Below are 19,821 nucleotides of genomic sequence, written 5' to 3'. Positions count from 1 at the left end.
ACAATATCTAATCAAAACACTGTTGGGGCCGGCCTGGTGGCTCAAGCGGTTAAGCGCATGCGCTGTGCTGCCGCGGCCCAGGGTTCCCTGGTTCGGACCCTGGGCGCGCTCTGACGCACTGCTTGTCAAGCCATGCTGTGGCGGCGTCCCATATAAAGTGGAAGAAGATGGGCATGGATGTTAGCCCAGGGCCAGGCTTCCTCAGCAAAAGAGGAGGATTGGCAGATGTTAGCTCAGGGCGGATCTTCCTCACAAAAAACAAGCAAACAAACAAAAAAACACTGTTTTCCAAAGTTATTTAGAACAGCATCTTTTTTCCCCATCCTCTTCAGTACGGTTATGCGACTCAAAAGTAGTTCAGTTATTTTGCTACACTCCATCTATCTCACCATCCTGATTTTTTAAAATTCATATATATTAAAAATCACTCTTTGTGGTGTATGGTTCCATGGGCTTTGACAAATTCATAGAGTTGTATATTCACCACTACACTTTCATGCAGAACAGTTCCATCATCCCAAATATAGACTTTTTACATTCAATCTTTCCCTCCCAAAACACGTTCAAGGCAGCAAATGGTCTATTTTCCATCCTTATAGTTTTGCCTTTTCCAGAATATAATATATTAATGGAATCATACAACATGTAGTATTTGATGTCCAACTTCATTCACTTAGTCAAATACATTAAAGATTTCAGAGTCACCTATTTGTAAGGATACAAAAGTTTATCCATTCATTGGTTGAAAGACATTTGTTTTGTTTCCAATTTTTGGTGATTGTGAATAAAGCTGCTATAAATATTTATATTTATATTTATTTATATATATATATAATATATATTTATATAAATATAAAAATACAGTTGTTTGTGTGTGTAAACATAATTTCTCATTTGTTTTGGAGTAATACTGCTGGGTCATATTGTAAGTAGGATTATATTCAACTTCATAAAATACCGCCATCATGTTTTCCAATGTAGCTGTATGGTTTTGCGTTTCTAACAGAAACGTATGAGATTTCTAGTGCATTGCATCGTTGGCACCACACGATATTGTCAGCGTTGTTATTATCGTTTTTTTGTTTGTCTGTTTTTGGCATTTTGATAGGTGTATCGAGTTATCTCACTGAGGTTTTAATTTGCAAATCCCTAATAATTAATAATGTTGAGCATCTTTCCACATGATTACTTGCCATATCTCTATCTTCTTTGGTTACGCATCTTCAGATGTTATCCTCATGTTGTTTATTAGGTTCTTTTCCTGTTGTTGAGTTTTGAGATTTTTAATATTCTTGAAACAAGTCCTGAACTGGAAATTTGATTTGCAAACATTTTCTTTGAATGTGTCGCTTGTCTTTTCATTCACTTAACAGTATCATTTGCAGAATGATGATTTTTAATTTTAATAAAGTTCAATTTGTTATTTTTTTCCCCTCATGGATCATACTTTTGGTGTCGTATCTAAAATCTCTTTGCATAACCGTGGTCAGGTAAATTTTCTCCTATAATTTCTTCTCAAAAGAATGTTTTGTAGGTATTTTATAGTTTTATATGTTTTATTTAGAACTATGACTAATTCTGCATTATTAAGATGTCCTGAGGAAGGAGGCGAGAGCTGTGGTTGTCTGCAGTGCTTCCAGCTGACCCACTCCCTGGGTAGGGGGGCTGGATCTGGGATGAGTACTCTCCTCATCAGCAAGATCCAGGAGGAATACCCAGACAGGATCGTGAACACATTCACTGTGGTGCCCTCACTCGAGGTGTCGGACTGGGTGATGGAGCCCTACAACGCCACCCTCTCAGTCCACCAGCTCGCTCTTGCATGGATAATGATGCCTCTATGACATCTGCGTCAGAACCTTAAAACTGACCATGCCTACCCACAGTGACCTGAACCACCTGGTGTCAGCCACTAGGAGTGGGGTCACCACCTGCCTACGCATCCCTGGCCACCTCAGTGTGACCTGCGCAAGCTGGTCGTCAACATAGTCCCCTTCCCCCGCCTGCACTTATTCATACCCGGCCTCGCCCCACTATCCAGATGGGGCAGCCAGCAGTAGCCGGCCCTGACGGTGCCAGAGCTCACCTGGCAGATGTTAGATCCAAGAACATGATGTCCACCAGTGACCCCTGTCAGCTGCTGTCTGACCATGGCCATCGTGTTCGGGGGCCGCATATCCACGAAGGAGGTGGACCAGCAGATGCTTCACGTCTGAAACAAAAACAGCACCTATTTTGTTGAGTGGATCCCTAACGATGTGAAAACAGCTGTCCGTGACATCCCGCCCAGGGGGCTAAAAATGTTTGCCACCTTTATCTGCACAGCGCGACGTATAATTTCAGATGGTGGGAGCTTACTGCTCTGAGGGCGAGAAGATTGCCCTGGAGTGCAGCCACGGGGCCAGGGTGTATAGAAGCATCCCTCCCAGAGGGCCTGGCCAGAGCGAGCTCACGTGGGCTTCAGCGAGGCCTGGTCCAACAAGCGGATCCACGTGGACAAAAGCGTGGCCAACAGGCCCCGGGGTTCCGCGTTCTGGACAGCTCGGAGGATGAGGCGCCGCGGGGGCTCCTGCCGGTCGGGGGAGGGCGGGCTGGGAAGCTGAGCGAGGAGAGCAGGGAGCTCAGGGAGGGGCAGCTGCTGACTGAAGTGACCCTGAAGACCCACGGGGCGGGCAAAGGCAGCGCCTTCAGCAGCAGCATCTGCAAGCAGGAGGCGGAGCCGAGCCCAGAGATGTCCTCCAGCGGCTGGCGGGGCCTGCGCTTCAAGCCCAACAACTTCTGGGCGCACAGCACCGTCTCTGACCGCGGCCCCCTGCGCCCCCTGCGCCCCCCGCTCAGGGTCCGCACCCAGTTCCGGCAGATCTTCCTGCACATGGGGTTCACGGAGATGCCGAGAGCTCCTTCTGGAACCCTGACACACTCTTCCAGCCCCAGCGGCACCCGGCGCGACCAGCATGACACCTTCTTCCTGCGAGACGCAGCGGAGGCCCTGCAGCGTCCAACGAACCACGGCCCAACGGGTGAAGCGGGCCGCGGTCAGGCGGGCCCCGGCTCCCAGGGGACCAGTAGGACGCGAAGGCGGAGGCGGGAAACGCCGCGGCGCGCGCGCCACAGCCGCAGGCCCTCCCCGCCGGCCAGGCGCCTCCCCACCCACCGCGGGGTCAGGAACGGCGCCCCGGACGCCGCGCACACGGCCGGGTCCCCCAGAGCCAGGGCGCGGGAGCCGACCGCGGCCTCCCCCCGGGCCGGCTCGTGGGCGTCATGCGGGCTGCTTCACCACGCTCGGTGCCACCCAGCTGCGCTTCACGCCGGGCCACAGCCCGCAGCTTACACCCGGGGCTGAGAAGTGGGTGGAGGTCGGAAACTCCGGGCTCCTCCGCCCCGAGATGTTGCTGCCCACGGGGCTCCCCAAGAACCTGTCGCTCATTGCCGGGGGCCTCTCCCTGCAGCGCCCCATGATGAGCACACATGGCATCAACAGTATCCTGGAGCAGGGTGGGCCGCAAGGTGAACCGGCAGGTGGTGTGCGACAGTCCCCGTGCTGCCCGAGGGCGGAACTGGGATTCAGATATAGATGGAATTGGTGAAATATAGATAATATAATTTGTGAAGTATGGATGGAATATATATACATGGAGAGAGAGAGAGAGAGAGAGGGAGAAGGGGAGAGAATGGGAGTCATCCAATGCATTGCTTTATAACTTGGTTTAGAAATCAGTTGACTAAATTTGGGGGGATCTATTTCTAGTCTATTCTATTCCATCAATCTATGGATCTGTCTTTTCACCAATTCCACACTGTCTTGATTACTGTAGCTTTCAAATAATTATTTAAATTGAGATAAATTTATTCTGCAGTTTCAAAATCATTTTTGTCTATTCAAGTTTCTTTGTCTTCCCATATAAATTTTAGACTCGGCTTGCAAATATCTACAAAAATCCTGCTTGAATTTTAGTTAAGATGGCACTGAATCTACAGATCAAATTGGTGACAATTTATTTCATAAAAATATTGTCTTCCAGTCCAAGAACATGATTATCTCTTCATTTATTTGATGTTTAATTACTTTCATTCATGTTTTATAGTTTTCAACATATACATCCTGAACATATTTTGTTAGGTTTTTCCCTAATATTTCAATTTTATTTAGTGCTATGGTAAGTGATATTTATTTTTTAAATTTCAATTGTTCATTCCTAGTAGGTAGAAATAAAATTGATATTTTTATGTTGACTTTGTATCCTAAGACTTGATAAACTCATTTATTAATTCTAGAAAAGTTTCTGAGTTTTTTGGATTTTCCACATAGGAAGTCATTTTATCTGTAAATAGAAAACGTTTTATTTCTACTTTTATATAATGTATGCTTTTAATTTCTTTCACTTGATCATAGCACTGGCTGGCATATCTAGCACAATGTTGAATATGAGTCAGAAGAGAGTGTTCTTGCCTTGTTCTTGATCTTAGGGATAAAGCATACAGGCCTTCACTAATAAGTATGATGTTAAAAGTAGGTTATTATAGACACCCTTGTCAGGTGAAGGAATTCTCTTTTATTACAAATTTATCATAAATTGATCTTGGTATTTTTTTTCAAATATTTTCTCTGCATCTATTGATAGAATCTTGAGCTTTTTTCTTGTTAGTCTGTTAATGTGATGAATCACATTGATTGATATATAGATGTTGAACTTGCTTTGAATTATTGGAATAAATTCAATTTTGTTGTGACGTATTATCCTTGTAATTTATTGCTTGATTCCATTTGCTAATATTTTTGTGGAGGATATTTGAGTTTATGTTCCTAAGGAATATTGATCTGTACATTTATTTTCTTGTAATATCTTTGTGTCTAGTATTGGTATAGGGCAATGCAAGCCTCATAAAGATAATTGAGAAATAATTCCTCATCTCTTATTTTCTAGAAGAGGATATGAAATGTGAAATGTTTGGTAGAAGTCACCAGTGAAATTATTTGGGTTTGAAGTTTTCCTTATTCAAAGGGTTTTAAGTATGATTCCATTTCTTGAAACGACATGGGGCTATCTGAGTTCCCTATTTCTTCTTGAGTGAGATTTGATAGTTTGTGTTTTTTCAAAGAATTATGACAATTTTATGTAAGATGTTGAATTTGTGGGCATAAAGTTGTTGATAGTATTTCATTATGGTCCTTTTAACACCTGTAGGGTGTCTAATAGTATCCTCTTTTTCCTTCATGGTTTTGGTAATTTGTGTCTTCTCTGTGTCTTTGGTCAGTCTGTGTAGACATTTATCAATTTTATTAAAACATTCAAAAAACTAGTTTTGAAATTCTTCGATTTTTTTCTATTTACTGTATTCAATATCATCAATTTCTTCTCTTTATTCTTTCCTTCCTTATGTCTGAGTTTGGTTTAGTTCACTCCTCTTTTTCTGGTTTCTTAAGGTTGAAAATTTAGATCACTATTTGAAATGTTTCTTTTCCAATACAAGCATTTAATGCTATGACTTTTACTCTAAGTACTGCTGTTAATGTACCCCCAAATTTTTGATATGTTACGTTTTTATTTTCATTCATTTCAAAATATTTTTCCTGTTGAGTATTTTAACCCTAGGTTATTTAGAAGTGAGTTAATTTCAAAATTTTGAGGATTTTTCATATATCTTTATTTTATTGACTTTTTGTTTAATTCTCTTATGTTTCAAGCACATCCTTTGTATGATTTCTAATCTTATCAATTTGTTGAGCTGTTTTATGACCCAGAATAAGGTCAATATTGATGAATGTTCCATATATATTTGGAAAGAAAGCTTATTCTGCTTTTGTTGAGTGAAGTGTTCCATAAAAGTCAATCAGTCTAGTTGATTAAAAGTGTTCTGGTCTGTTTTACCCAACTTATTTTCTATGCAATTGCCCTATCAATTAATTAGAAAGGAGTATTGAACTCTTTAAATATAATTGTACTTTTTCTATTTCTTTTTTCACTTTTACCTTTTTTTTTTTTGGAAGCTCCATATTTAGGTACATTCAAATTTAAGATTATTAGATTTTCTTGCAGAATTGACCATTTCATCATTATATCATGTCTTTCTTTACGAGTGATAATATTCTTTGAACTAAAGACTACTTTGTCTGGTATTGGTATAGTAATCATCTTTAAATATGTTACTCTGTAATAAACTGTTATCTTTATTTTGGTTAGTGTTTGCTTCCTACATCTTTCTCCTTCCTTTTTTTTTTTAATCTGTGTATTTATATTTGAAGTGACATTCTTATAGACAGCATATATTTGGCTTTTGGCTTTTCATTCCATCTGGCAATCATTGTCTTACTGGTTGGGAAGTTGGGCTGGATTTGAAGTTTATTGTTGCTATGGTTACCCTCAGGACACCAGCTCTTCAAATTTCTGCAGTGATAACTTGTGATGAGGGTTGGGTTAGTTTTCCGGAGCACTGCCTGCTTGGCTGAGTTTTATGTCTTCCCTTTCTACTGTGCCTCAGAAAAGAGTCTCTGTGTGTGTTCCTTTCCTATCCCTCCAGCAGTTTTCTCCTATTCTCATTCAACACTTGGTAGCTTGATAGTGGGAGGGGCTATGGGGATTGAGCATTCTTTGTGTTCTGATTAAACCTCAGTTTTCAGCAAGCTCACATCCCTGTGTCTGAGGGGTGTGGCATTCTCTGTTTTCTTGCTCCTCCCCCGGCTGTAGTTGTGGGCCCAGTGTCCATTTCTGCCACTCACCCAGGAATATTTTTTCCTGTTCCCTTCCTTTTGCTCAACTACAATGAGTTTTAAACCTAAGAGTGACAGTGTTTGTTGCCTTTCTCTTCACAGATTATATAGGGGAAATTTAGGAGAGACTGAGGGGAAGGTTCTGGGTGGAGTTGCCTGCCCTGTCCACATAGCTGCTGTTTCTCTCTCCCAGGTCTGTACCATACTGGACGTTTTTGTAGGAGTCCTGATATGCTCTGTGAAGGTCTGGTGGGTTTTGTTCAAAAAGAGAATGGGGACTTCCCCAAATTCTGTGATCCTCCAGGGGCTTCACACTGCCCAACACACTACGCTTGGCCTAAAGCAACTCATCAACTGTTCTGGCTAAATTCTTCTTACAGATGTGTGGTGATCTTTCCTAGATAAGCATGTGCCTACCTCTCCCAGCAGGTGCCTGTCTTTCCTTAGATTTGAGGCCAGTTCTTTGCTCTGCAACTTCAACTCTCCAATGGGTTTGAAAAAAATGGTGAATTTGAAAGTAAATCTGACTCCTTTACATTAAAAGAGTGAGAGTGACAATCCTTTTAGCTGTCTATATCCCAGAGCAGGAGCCAGATGAATTATGTAAAATATTTTTAATGTCCAGAAATCCTTTTCTCTGATTTTCTTTTTTTTTTTTTTTTGCTTTGAGTAGCAGTCTAATCTTGCTTTAAGGATGTGCTATCTTTTCTAATCTTTCTAAAAATATTGATAAGAATTTTAAATATTATATTTACAAAATTATTTCTCCTTTCTCCACAGTCATCTGTTCTGTTTGTTCATCTTACACATTCTATCTTGTTTTATTTTTCTTTACTGCTAATTTTTTAATTTCAATCTCTATTTCATTATAATGAAAGTGATTGTACTTACTTTCTAGTGTATTTCCCCAATAGTCTTCTCCTTGGAATGTAAGATCTGCATGGAAGCCCTTCGTACATATTTCAGAAAAGGCTTTACTTAGGTGCACAGATGGACAGGTTGCAATAATCTGTCACCTCCCTTCTCCAAAGCCAAATTAAGACGAGATTTATTCTGAAGCACTGACCTTTATACTTAGAGCCCTCGTCCATTCGCTACTGGATCTTCACTTTTTTGAAAGAATACGACTATATTTTTAATGAGAAAATCACACTCCACCAGCCACTCTGTAGGACACAATCCTCTGTACCTACTAACTCTAAATAACAGTTGGATCCTTAGAGCTAAACCAGTTCTACAACTATTGGAGATTTTTCTGTGCCTGTTTTGGTCCGTGATTTTCTCCAGTTTGGTTTATTTATTTCCTCAATCCCATCTGCTTTATATTATCTAGAGATTTATGGAAAAAGCCTTGTTCTTGTATGCTCGTGTCCTGCCCAAATTTATATGTTGAAACCTACCCCCCAAACTGATGGTATTAGGAAATGAGGCCTTTGGGAGGTGATTAGGTCATGAGGGCTGGGCCCTCATAAATGGGATTTGTGTCCTTATAAAAGAGATCTAAATTGATCCCTCGGCTCCTTCCATCATGTGAGGTTATAGTGAAAAGACAGCCAGCTAGGTACCGGGCCTTTATTAGACACTAAATCTGCTGGTGCCATGATCCTGGACTTCCTAGCCTTCAGAACTGTAAGAAATAAGTGTTTGTTGTATATAAGCCACCCAGTCTATGGTATTCTTGTTATAGCAGCCCAAACAGACTAAGACAAGGTGGTTTTACAATACTCTCTGTGTTTTTCTAGATTTATCCCCCATTCCATTTTGTAACTATTTACTTTAATTTCAGTGGGGTTTTAGGAAACAACTTTAAGTATAATTTTTCAGACCACTATCTTGGACAAAAATTTCTCATTGAACTTTTAAAGCTGCTATTTCTCCTTTAAAAAATAAAATAAAATTATTTTAACAGCTAGGAAGATTGTGATATTTGTAATACTGGCAGTTCTGGTTCCAACTTGTATTTTAAACTTATAAAGTAATTCATGTTACAGTTGTCTTTTCAAGAATAAAAGAAATTTGCTCAAAAATATAGGGTAGTCATAAGAAGATGTTATATAGACACCATGCAGAGAACTAAAAATAACCTTGATTTTAAACATCCTATAAAGGGTTCTCTTAAAATGCACTTTTATCGAACCTTTTACCTCACCACAGAATTTTACAGGCAACTGATCATTTTATCTTCTCTTTAAGGGTACTTAGGCACAGAAAAGATAAATAACATCTTCTGGGTATAGTCTGAGTAAAACGGAGTTCAAATAAAACTTTTAAGAATCTGAGGGTTTAATAAGGACTGTCACCCTAGTCAAATAAAGACAGTAAACAGAATAACAACAGCAGAAGCAACAACACTATAAGCAAACCATTACACTTTAAAAAATTTGCCTTTAAAGTTATTTGAAGCGGAAGAATAGCAATACAGAATGAAAATCTAGTATTTCAGTCTGTTTACATCTTGAGAACTAAAACAATATGCAGAACGTAACAGCATCTTTTTAAAATTTTATTTGTGGTAACCAATATGTCTTTTTGTTTGTTTTAGTAGCAAGTAGTAGTATGCAAAGTGTATTACTCACTAGGCTTCACTTGGCAGCCATTTTAAGAAATCTTTGTTCTTTTCTTTTTTATAAGGTTCAGCTTTATAAGATTTAGTAATTTCAACAGGAACTCTTTTTTTTGGACTAAAGTTTATAAGGAAAAGGAGAAAAATTCCCTTTGCAATACCTAGTGTAGTAATCATTTGTTCTCTTCATAACCTCTCTGACAATGCTTACTTCCATTATAAGGGAAATCCAATATATGCAAATTTTATACATGCCTTCCCAACTTGCTCAGAGTATAGAGAGTATCAAAGATCAAAAAAAGAAGAAGGAGAAGTAGGAAAAGGAGGAGGAGGAAGAGAAAGGGAATTACATCAAAATAATCAAGAAAGAAATACATTCAGTTTATTAATCAAGCAACCAGTCAGTTAGTTCTTACAGAATAGATGGGAAAGCATTCATAAAATGAGAGAGGAAATTATCTTATACCTTGAGTCAGTGAAGATGCTAAAATGTTTTCCCTGCTGGTACTGTGGGATGAGAACAGCTCATATAAACTCAACTGGAGAAGACTGAGTGCACCTTTCTCTTGGAGACCCTGTGAACTCTGATGAGGGGCTACAGGATTGACTGACAAAGTAGATGTGAACTTGCTTAGAGCTTCATTAGCATCCTGTAGTAAAGACCAGGGGTAAATGTTTCCTTCTGGGATTTTCAGCCAAGTGGCACACATAAGATTCCAACGGAGATTCAGAGATGCTATGAAAACCTGAGCGACTTAAGCATATGATCTTGAGTCCAATAAAATACAAAGACAATAACAATTTTGGAAAGAATAAAGAAGCCTCAGGAAATTGTGTTTGGGGTCTTAAACTTTAAAAAGAGCCTACTTATTCCCTAAATTTATAAGCACAGTTTTCATGAGAGAGCAACTGAAGCCAGATGTTCAAAGGGCTTTTATCTTCATGCATCTCTTTCAGCTGCACACTCCCAGAACAGCACAATATGGCTCCCCAATGTTTAATTTTATATAGTTGTTTTTCTTAAGAATGAGTTCATCGGGGAGGGAAATCTAGGCTTTCTAGTTGCAGCTCTGAATTTCTAGTCTGTTACTTCTGCCTCTAGCCTCTTGCTCTGAGTTTTCTTAAGGATGTGTTGCTACACAGTGGGTACTATTTCCAGGTCTTTCACATTCTGTGTGTTTATATTAAACATTTAATAAAACAAAGTACTGTTCAAGAAGTTAGTTTCCTCCCAGTAGTAATAAATAAGTAGATATGTATCTTTCTAAGGAAACAGATAAGCTTTTCCTGGGGGAACAGTGTTAGAAACATAAGTCAAAATAAAATCTAGTAGTTCCACGTCCATCACATCCATCTCTGAGCAGAACCTTGGGTGCTTGTTGTATCCAATTACCCTGGGTTCTAAGATGCTCCCTGTAGTTTCATTCTAAACTAGCTAAGATCCTTAAAACCAGTGAGACCACATCAACTTTCACCACTGTATTTCCCTCCCACCCCACCTCACTTAAGCAAACAAGAAACCCCTAATAATATTTGCCAAATCAGTGAATGGATGGATGGATGACAAGTAAATGATAAAACAGTTGTCTTCTAATTGGCTTCCATAACACATATCATAACTATACCTTTTCATGAAATGTGTATTATTTTTCCTCTCTACAATATAGTGCATAATTAGCTTTTTATTTGCCATTCTGTTTTATCTCTGCGTAAGGAGCTAAATTAAGCAGAAAGCTTCATCTGAAGTCAAAAAGCCTCATCCATTGAGCACACAAAATGTAATGTATTTTACACTTAATGAAGAAGTACAGAAATTTCTATCCTAGAGCCTTAGTCAAATTACCTAATTCTCAGATGGTTGTGTCTTGCCTACTTAACTTCTCTATGCAGCAACTATTACTTTTAGCATTTTTCTCCATCTTTTAACTACCATTTAAAATTATTTTGCACTTTCATTTGTAACTACCTGAGGGTGAAATGCAGCAGCTATTTTTGTGGTGGTTAGAATGTTCCCTGAAGAAATGCATTTAAGTTTGCAAAGTACTTTTGTTCCTTTTGAGACTTAAATTACTGCTCAGCAAATGCAGCATACTGCAAATGCCAATGCTGTTATAAAATAACGTTGAGAAAGATTAAGACTTGTCTGAGATTACTGTTTTTGTTATACTTGCTACTCTGTTTTGTACTGAGCCTCTTCTGTCTGAATTAAATGAAAAAATTTAAAGGAATTTACTGTTTTTCTCCATCCCAAAAGCAAACTGTTTAAGCAGGTAAAAATACTTTGATGATCATAGCAGGCCGTTTTGGAATACCAGTTCCCTTTTCAATAGGTTCTTTCCATTTGGGGGACCATTTGTACACAGTGGAAAAAGAAATGATTTTGTAATAATTAGCCAATGAACTCAAAATGGGCAGCAGTACCATAATGGCTCATGTCAAATTTTCTACCCGTATGTCATCCAAATATTTGGTTTCATTCTGTTTCGTACTTAGAGTGATTCCACACTAGACCTATCTTGGTCTGCAGTAGTCAAATGGTCTCTCCAATTTGCTTCATTAATTGCTTTAGTTCAGCTAATATGCAGCTATTGTGAACAGCCCATGACCTCAAGGTTTGGAGTCCAGTAAGAGGAAAACAAACAAAAAGAGTCAATGTAATATGGAAAAAAATATTGTGGCAAATGTTCCATGTACATGTTAAGAGATGCTGAAGAGAGAAGACAAAGTAGTTACCTCCGTTACAGGTGGAGTGAGATTTATGTACAGTATGCCCCCCAAAGTCTCCCGATATTCCTGTACAATTAGAACAACAAAACTTTGGTTAAGATCCAACCAAAATCCTTTTCTGAGAAAATTTCTCAGCTTTATCTCTGCTTCTTTATTTATACACTCTTCCCTTTGCATTTAACTACTATTAATTAATCACTGTCACTTTCTATTTCCTAAGTGGCTTTATAAATATGTTAATATTTGTATAACATATATTAACAAGTATTAGCATACATACCTAAAGTATGGCCTTTATCTTTCCTACTTTGGTGTAAATTATATGAGAAAAGGGATTGAGTATCTTCCATTTCCATATTGTCCCATAATTACTGGTCAATTAGACTAAAGAACTGAGATATAATCTCTTTTCCAGTTTTATTTATTGAAAAAAGTGATTACCGATGTGTTGAAAAGTTAAATATGAGCAATATGAAATATGACTATAGATCTTTATCAATTGAGATCAAAATCAGTAATGTCAATGCATCTTTAACACAAATTACATGTTTGTTTTCACAGTAAGGAAATGCAATCACAGGATGGGAGAAATTTAGGAATAAAATGATAATAAAAATTTCTTATGCCTTGTATGTCATTTAAATTTTTTTCTGATTTTGTAGTTATTTTAATAAGTGGCACAAATGGCACAGAATACTGAATTTGGTCTTTATATATAATTTATGAATTCATTTGATAATTTAATTAATCATCAAGAGATTAAATATAATCACAACTACGGGAAAATGAAACACGTATTTATATTTTCATTTACTATTTCCTCTAATAAAGCTTTTTATCTTTTAAGAGTTAGGCATTCTAAATCTGGGCATCTTCCAAGTACCTATTTTGAGGGAATTGTTTTTTTGTGTGCTTGTTTTACTTTCTTAATCCCTTCATGAGCCTAATGATGGTGCTATGTTCTTACTATAAATTATCTTCTACCTAAAAATTCTACCTAATCACTGCCTTTTTCATTAATCACTTCTTCATCCTTCATTGCTTTAAAATACTTTATAAACCAATGTTACCTCAATAAAAAAGTTAAAAAATATTTTAGTGTTTTATTTGACTCCTATTGACACTTACCTCACACATAAAATTTTGCTATTTTATTATGAAACATTTTTTCAGTCAACTTCTTCTTGCAGCACTGTCCTAGGAATATTTCTCCAAACGGGCTCTATTTCTCTTCCTCTGGGCCAGTTTAGCCTAGGTGATGCTGTAGGAACAAACAAAAGCCCTGATTCTCAGTGGTTTAACAGAATAAAAATTTGATTTTGTCTCATACTGTAAGCCTAGTGCTGGCTATCAGGGAGCTCTGCTCAGCTTGGTCCTTCAGGAGCTCAGTGAGAGAGAGTTCATATCCCCACATACTACCGTGATCACAGTAGCCTTTGGGTGGGGAAGGGGTGGGAGACTGGTGAATCACACACAGGCTTTTACAATTTCTACACAACATGTGTATCTCACTTTAAATTACCATGTACTTCATAGTTAAGTCACATGACAGCATTAGACTTGAAATGGACCAGGGAAGTGCAATCTCACAATGTGCCCAGAGGAAGAAATATTTTGGAACAAATATTGGAAATATTTCGTGGACAAATTTAAGGACTTTCATATTGCTTAAGTCTAATTAACAAAAACATAAATAAATACCCAAACTGATTACTATGTTTTAGTCTCTTTTCCAAGTTCTTTTCATTGTGTAATTTAATGATCACACCAAATTTGTATATTTAATAGTATTATTATTTCCAGCTTACATTTAAGGGTTACTGAGGCTCACAGGTTTAGTCATTAACTAGACAAAGTTTAGGATGGCAGGTTCAAAATTGAAACTCTACTTTGTCAGAGGCAAAAGCCATTGTACAAATTTACCTTATACTAGGAAAAATACTATTCATCGAATTTCATTTTTACTATGAGGCTAATCTCAAAGCTAAGTACATGTTTCCAATTGCATCTTTGTTCAGAGAGAGAGAGAAACAGTATAAAATTGAGAGACCTTTCATCATCATCACATTGTCTTGCCTGCCATTATCTCATACTGATATATGTTTCATACTGCAAATGATCTGAAAAAGTTTCCAGTTGTCAAATATGCTTCACTCTATTTACAACTTCATATCACTATTCGTCACAAACTTATGATTACTACTTCTGACTATCATAAGACTAGCCATAACTGATTGCTGCAACCCTTCAAGTTATTGTTGATCAGATTCTATGTAATCCCTGTATCACCCATTATTTGCTAAATAGGGAATAGTATACCATGTAAGAAAACAATAATAATAGAATTTTATTATATGAAATGATGTAATATTTATTATATATATAAATGTGTATATATGACTATATACAATTTACATAGTCATCCTTTGGTATCCACAGGGAATTGGTTCAAGGATCCCCCCATACCCAAATCCTTGGATGCTCAAGTCCCTTATCTAAAAGGGTGTAGTATCTGCATGTAACCTATGCACATCTTCCCATATGCTTTAAATCATCTCTGCATTACTTATAATAACTAACATAATGTAAATGCTGTGTAAATAGTTGTTATACTTTATTATTTAGGGAATAATGACAAGAAAAAAAGTCTGTTCATGTTCAGTAAAGATGCAACTATTGTAAGACTTTTGATCTGCAATTAGTTGAATCCACAGAATCAGAACCTTTGGATATGGAGGGCTGACTGTATACAATTTGTATATATACAATAATATGTAATATATATGTACTTATATATTTTATGTATAATATAATTAATATATAATAATTGAGTTAGCTCACAAGATTGTATTGTAAAACCTATACAAATTAGAGATCTTATGCATTTTTAAGATTTTCTAGTAATTTCAAGGATACAGGCAATCAAGGAGTTGACTCAAACAAGTAGGAGGCAATAACGGAAGTTCCCCAGGTCCTTCCTTCCTGCATAGGATGTGTTCTTCTGGACTAAAACCGTATACGAGATATGTGAGGTTTACAGGGTTGTCTCACACAGCAGGAAGAATTTCGCTTATGAAACATCCGTTTTATACTTTAGAGAGTTTAGCACTTACTCAACATTCTCCATGTAGCTCTGACTCACCAACCCATGGATCCTGGTTTGTCTTACTGTAAGTATTTTTTTAGCTAATGTAATCAACTTTTTAGAAATCCAGCTCAGACACAGCCATACCAGACAAAAAAATAATAATATAATATATAAAACATAATGATACATATATTTTATTGCTTTAACATAAATATATGAAGAGTTTATTTCATATTATATATTAGTCTATATTATTTACTTTTTTGTTAAATAAATGCTATTGTTTAAACAAACCAACAATAGGACTAGTGAACAGAGGCAATTAGTAGTAATTAATAGTAGGACTAATTATACTAATAATATCTGTGAGAAAACTATAACAATATTTTTAAATGTGTCTTTCTGTCCCCTAATACAACAATTTGTTTTACCTCTTTTTTGATCTACATTTTTTGTCTGGTTTATTTAATTCCTCATTATGTAGATGAGATTCATACTTGTCGTGTATATCTGTAGTTCACTCACTTTTTAGATTGAATAGTCTTACATAAATTCCAAAATTAACCCCTTCATTTATGGTTCTGAACATTTAGATTGTTTCCAGAGTTGAGCTCTCATAAAAATTACTCTTACACATGCGTACACACAGAAATGCATGTATTTCTGTTGGCTGTATGCCTGGGAAGGGTAAAATGGCGGGTCATAGGATACAAGAGGTAGGTTGTCAGCAAAGATGGTCACCAACAATTTCTCCCATGCTTGAATGTTTTTAAACTCTCAGATATTTAAATTTTGTAGGCTATATTATTGTGTCTTCTTAAGATAAATAAGTGTAAGATTTTGTCAAAAAGAACATATCATGGAGACAGTAAAAAGACCAATGGTGAGACACAATATTTACAAAAGACACATTTGATAAAGGACTGTTATCCAAAATATACAAATAACTCTTAAAAGTCAACAATAAGGAAATGAACAGCCTGGTTAAGAAAGGGACCATAGACCTCCATATGCAACTTACCAAAAAAGATATACAAATGGCAAATAAGAATGTGAAAAGATGCTTCACATCATATGTCATCAGGGAATGAAAATTAAAACAATAATGAGCTACTACTACACACTTAGTAGAATGCCCAAAATTTGGAACATTGACAACACCATATGCTGGTGAGGACGTGGACCAACAAGAACTCTCATACATTGCTGCTGGGAATGCAACATGGTACAGCCACTGTGGAAGACAGTTGGGTAGTTCCTCACAAAACTAAACATACTCTTACCACACAATGTAGCAATTGCACTCCCTGGTATTTAACCAAAGGAGTTGGAAACTTATGTCCACACAAAAGCCTGCAAGGATGTTTATAGATGCTTTATTCATAATTGCTAAAACTCGGAAGCAATCAAGATGTCCCTCAGTAAGTGAATGGATAAACAGACTGTGGTACATCCAGATAATGGAATATTATTCAGCAATAAAAGGAAATGAGCTATCAAGCCATGAAATGGCATGGAAGAAACTTAAATGCATATTGCTAAGTGAAATAAGCCAATCTGAAAGGTTACATACTGCATGATTCCAACTATATGAAATTCTGGAAAAGACAAAACTATGGAGACAGTAAAAAGATAAGAGGTTGCTGGGGAGTGGTGGGGGGAGATGAATAGGCAGAGCACAGAGGATTTTTAGGGCAGTGAAAATACTCTGTATGATATTATAATGTATAATGTATAATGACATTTGTCCAAACCCATAGAATGTGCAGCCTCAAGAGTGAACCCTAAGGTAAACTATGGACTTTGCGTGATTATGAATGTATCAATGTGGGTTTATCCTTGGTAAAAAATGTACCACTCTGGTAGGAGATGTTGATAATGAAGGTGGCTCTGCTTGTGTGGGGGCAAGGGGCATATGGGAAATCTCTGTACTTCCCTCTGGATTTTGTCGTAAATCTGAAACTACTCTAAAAAGTTGTCTTAAAATAAAAACTAAATAATAATAACAATAAAAACCTGCAAAAACAAGACCAGTGATTGCCAGGAGTTTGAGTGGATGGAGGGATGAATAGGTGGAGCACAGATTATTAGGCAGTGAAACAATTCTGTATACTGTAATAGTGGATACATATCATGAGGAATTTTTCCAAACCCATAGAATAAACAACACAAAGAGCAAACCCTAATGTAAACTATGGACTTTGGGTGATAATGATGTGTCAACGTAGGTTCATCAGTTGTAACAAATGTACTACTCCGTTGGGGGATGTTGACAGTGGGGGAGGCTATACATGTGTGGGGGCAGTGAGTATATGGGAAATTTCTGTATCTTTCTCTCAATTTTGCTGTGAACTTAAAACTGCTCAGAACAAATGCATTCTATTAAAAAGAAAAAGAGAACATAAATACTATAGCACTAATTAAACAGATGTTACCTGTATTTAATAACAAATGACAGTGACATTTCTCTCTGTTCTGTGATACAGTAGGCTATTTTTACTCTTTCTGTTTCCTTTTCTGATAACACTTCTCTAAACTGCCTGAAGCATTTAGGATACTCTTCTTTTCTCTTGTGTAGTGGTAAACCTGAATTCAGTGAAACGTAAAGTTCATTTTGACTTGTAGCTCTGCTTTTATCAAGCTAACAGGACACTGATTCCTCATGTCAGTCCAGTGTTATGATTTCAAACCAAATAGTCTCTCAGCTATTTAAGAATGGAATGGAATTAAATAGTTTAAGAATTTAAACTTAAAGTTTAAATTTAAGAATTAATTTCAGAAGGAACTACTTAGGATTTTACTTAGCAACATCAAGTTAGGCTTCAGGAGTCACTCTCCATCTCTCTGAAAATGTCTATCTACTTCTACCTACAGGCTTGTTTTGGTAGAGCAGCTGTTTGTTAATCATGTTCTCTGTGTCTATTCATTATAGGCTATTCATGTTTAAAATGCCCATTATTTTCACACACTACAAAGATTATTGGATGTATTTCATAAGTTAAATTTCTATTGCACAGTGAAATTTGTTTTGAAGCAGAGAGGTGGTTTGAACCCTTGAAAATGAAGCTGGATTCCAAGTAAGTTACAGTTTTAATAAAGAAGTTGGGAAAGTCCTGTTTCACTTGGCTTCCCTTTTCTAGTAATATTTGTGTGTGTGTTCTGAAACAGTCTTATTTGTCACAAAATGAGTCATTTTTTCTATTATATGAGATTTTTGTGACCTACACTAACATCAGACACTCAGGTGCAATCAATTCATCATTTTCTAGGCTCTTGGCCACTTCAAGGATCATTAAATAGTTTTGGAGAAATAGCATATAAATGTCTCTTTTACTGAAATCCTTCTTCTCCATTCTCATTCTCAGTGTGTTTCCAAATTAGAGAAGGACATTCTTCTTGTCCCACATCTTGAAACTATGGTTTCATACCAGGTCAAAATTGTAATATCTTCTCGATGGTTAGCCACAATGATAACAATCTTGTAAGCACATGTCTAGAAATTTATCTCCTTACACTTTTATAATGAAAAAAATCTCAATAAGAGATTCTGCAAGCTTTGAGGACACAAAAAATGTTTATGACATCCTCAATATCACAGGTACACCAATCATACTCCTTTTTAGCAATTTAGTCTATAAAGCTTGATGGATATTTAGTAGGTACGACCTTTTCATTTTCGTTGTTAGGAACTCTATAGTTGAATGAAATTTGTCAAAATTTATATTTATACTGTCTATTGAATATGCAGATTGATTGGCAAAGTCTAGTTTGTATTTAGACACAATATCAACAATCTTTCATGTTTTCTGCCATATTATTAAAATGTTCATATGAGTAGATGATATGAAAGTAAATTTTTAAAACCAAAATATATAAGAGCTGGAGCAAGTTTTGTTGCTGTGATTCGACACATCACCTGATATACTGTAGAAAGTATAATCATTAATAAAGTCTAACAAAATTAGCTACACGTTGGAAAGGGCCAACTTCTCTTATCAGAATTCTCCTTTTCTTCTCCCCCAGTTTCAACCTCCAAATCAGGAAATGTTCCTTTACTCAGATTCAGAACAATCAAGGAAACAATAGAATACTGTGTGTGTATGTGTGTGGTACATCCAGATTAATTCAGCTAGCATTATTTGTTGACTGAGCATGAGTATCTGTTTGGGAGACTAAAACCTTTGCTTGATTTAGAAGTACATGCCTGTGTCATCCCAGAGCTGTGAGATTCAGTATCTGTGTGTACTTCCATATCTGCTTCTCCACCACACCCAATCTCAAATTCCTTCCTGCATATTGTGCAATATGCTCTGTCTTGGTTGTACCTCCCTAGCCCAGTTGCATGTGACCTTCTGTAAAAGTAACAGATTTAATTAGCCTTCATTTATGGTGATGCCTGCATCATGTTGGCGTTGGTACTTTAATGGTTCTTATTTGCATTTTCTGAACTCTTATGAGACATGGTCACAATATTAAAAATATTAAACTAGTACTATCTCGATAGCATAACATTTAATTATAGACAAAGTCAAAGGACTGTTAATGCTCATGATAATAACTCACTTAAGTCACTCAGAATGATGCAACAATGCACGATCCATTATTGTGAACCACAAGTTATGACTGCCAACAACAGCAGCTATGGCACAAAATAGCAACAACGACTATAGAAAGTGGATAATCTATGCCCTATCTATTTGCTGCTAAAATGAGTGTGTCTTTCGTCTCCTCTTT

The 19,821-nt window shown here is 37.0% G+C and overlaps 2 pseudogenes; both read left to right on the top strand.

Annotated features, from left to right (window-relative positions):
- Positions 1-1,676: 1,676 nt before the first annotated feature.
- On the top strand, positions 1,677-2,366 carry LOC106800000 (tubulin beta chain-like; annotated as a pseudogene).
- On the top strand, positions 2,365-4,102 carry LOC101397463 (phenylalanine--tRNA ligase alpha subunit pseudogene; annotated as a pseudogene).
- Positions 4,103-19,821: the final 15,719 nt, after the last annotated feature.

This window comes from Ceratotherium simum, chromosome 4 (genome assembly GCF_057802395.1).
Source record: "Ceratotherium simum simum isolate JZ-2026a chromosome 4, ASM5780239v1, whole genome shotgun sequence".
In the NCBI taxonomy this organism is placed as follows: Eukaryota; Metazoa; Chordata; class Mammalia; order Perissodactyla; family Rhinocerotidae; genus Ceratotherium; species Ceratotherium simum.
Note: the sequence above shows the minus strand (reverse complement) of the source record. Positions and strands in the feature narration are given on the sequence as shown.